The 2,049-nt window shown below is 31.6% G+C and overlaps 1 pseudogene; it reads left to right on the top strand.

Annotated features, from left to right (window-relative positions):
• Nucleotides 1-408: 408 nt before the first annotated feature.
• Nucleotides 409-1,597, top strand: LOC123886146 (annotated as a pseudogene).
• Nucleotides 1,598-2,049: the final 452 nt, after the last annotated feature.

Genomic DNA, 2,049 nt, shown 5'->3' with positions numbered 1-2,049 from the left:
TTTATTGTCATCTTACGGTGGCTAATTTTCATTGAGAAACCTATGAGACACATAAGGTAGATTCTCTCTTTCAAACAATTTTTTTTACGCAAAAGCATGTATCAAACCCCTTAGAGCACCATTATCGGTGCTTTTTGAATGTAAAGGAACGGCTTTTGTCAGAAGCTAATGGATAATCCAAATAAATCAAACATTGCTACAGTGCGCTTCATTGTTTTGTTTGCCAACGGTCTTTATCTGACACATGATAAATGCAAGTTATGCAACGGCTATATTGTGTGTATTTAAAAAATTTGAATCATTTTTTGTATAAATAGATATCTCACTTCATTATTTTTTTCATTCACATCTAGTCTTAACTATTTATTCTATCTCTTTTAAATTATTTTTTTCACATTTAATTTGACAATGAACCCCAATCACCATAATTCTTGGTCAAATTATATACAAAATAGTGTCAATTCTTCTCATATTCCAAATCTACAAAATAGTGGCAATTCTTCTCATATCTCAAATCAACAAAACTCATATTTTGGAAATGCACCTTTTAACCCAAATCCAACTTTTAACCCGAATTTTCAAAATTCTCCTTTTATTCCAAATCTACAAATTAACCCACACTTTGGAAATTATCCATATCAATTAACTAACCCCACTATGTTTCATGGGATTCAAATGAGTAGTAGTGGCATGCAATCAAATGATCAAGTGCCTGAAACACCACAGTTTTGCACTCAAGGTGGGTTGGAAACTATTAACCTTGGTGAAGAAGTTGGATCAACGGTTGTTAAGACGCCAAAAACAAGATTCCAACCAAAGGAAGATGAAGTTCTCATTCAATCATGGCTCAACAGTTCAAAGAATGCAATTATTGGGATTGATCAAAAAGGAGAAAGTTTTTGGAAGAGGATTGGTGAAGCTTATAACAAGTATCACGACAAAAAGTATATAGAAAGAAAACCAATGGCACTAAAAGGTCGATGGCACAAAATAAATCATGCAGTTCAAAAATTTGTTGGGTGCTACAAACAAGCTGTGACTACACAAAAAAGCGGGAGCTGTGAGAGCGACATTATTTCAGCCGCAAAACAAATATATTACCAAGATGAACATGAAAAATTCATATTTGAAGATGCATGGAGACTATTGAAGAATGAAGACAAATGGCTTGGGGGTGAAACAGAACCTTCTACAAAACGAACGAAGAATTCAGCTTCAGGAGCATATTCATCATCTTCTAACCCAGAGACACCAACGAGTAGCGAATATAATCCACCATCACCTACTTCGTTACGTCGTCCAATGGGTCAAAAGGCGGCCAAAAGGAAGGAGAAAGAAAAGCTTGTGGAAAAGTCTATGCCTTTGGAAAAAAATTGATGATTTGCAAGATGACTTAAAAAAAAAAGTTGGCATAATGTCGGAGTTTTCGCGTAATTGGACACGTCTTGAGGAAGAAAGACTTGATATGGAGAGGGAAAGGTTGAAGATCAATGATTTGCAAATACTCTCAAAGGATACATCAAATATGAATCAAAGACAACTACAAGCGCATGAAATGTTGTGCGACATAATTTCAAAAAAATATGGACTTAATTGATATGATTTTGTATTTTGAATATTTTTTAGATTCTCATAATTAATCATTATTTAACTAGCCATTAAAATATGTACTTCATTTTTATTTTGTTAAAAAATATGGACTTAATTGATATAATTATGTATGTTGGATATTTTTTAAATTCTCATAATTAGTCGTTATATTTAATTAGTTATTACTATATTTAATTAAAAAATGAAACTAATTAGCCGTTAGAAGATAAAATTCTAAGATAAACTAATTATGAGATGAAATTAATTTTTTTTAGCCATTAAAAAGATTAGTCGTGAAACTAATTATGAGATGTTAAATTAATTTTTTTTAACAAAAAGCTTCACATTATATTTAATTAGCCATTAAAAAAATTAGTTGTTATTAAAACTAGCCGTTATTCAAACTAGCCGTTAGTCAAACTAGCCATTAAAAACTAGCCGTTAGTCAAACTAGCCGTT

Source organism: Trifolium pratense, linkage group LG5, assembly GCF_020283565.1.
Source record: "Trifolium pratense cultivar HEN17-A07 linkage group LG5, ARS_RC_1.1, whole genome shotgun sequence".
NCBI lineage: Eukaryota > Viridiplantae > Streptophyta > Magnoliopsida > Fabales > Fabaceae > Trifolium > Trifolium pratense.
This window is presented reverse-complemented; position numbering and strand designations above follow the sequence as displayed.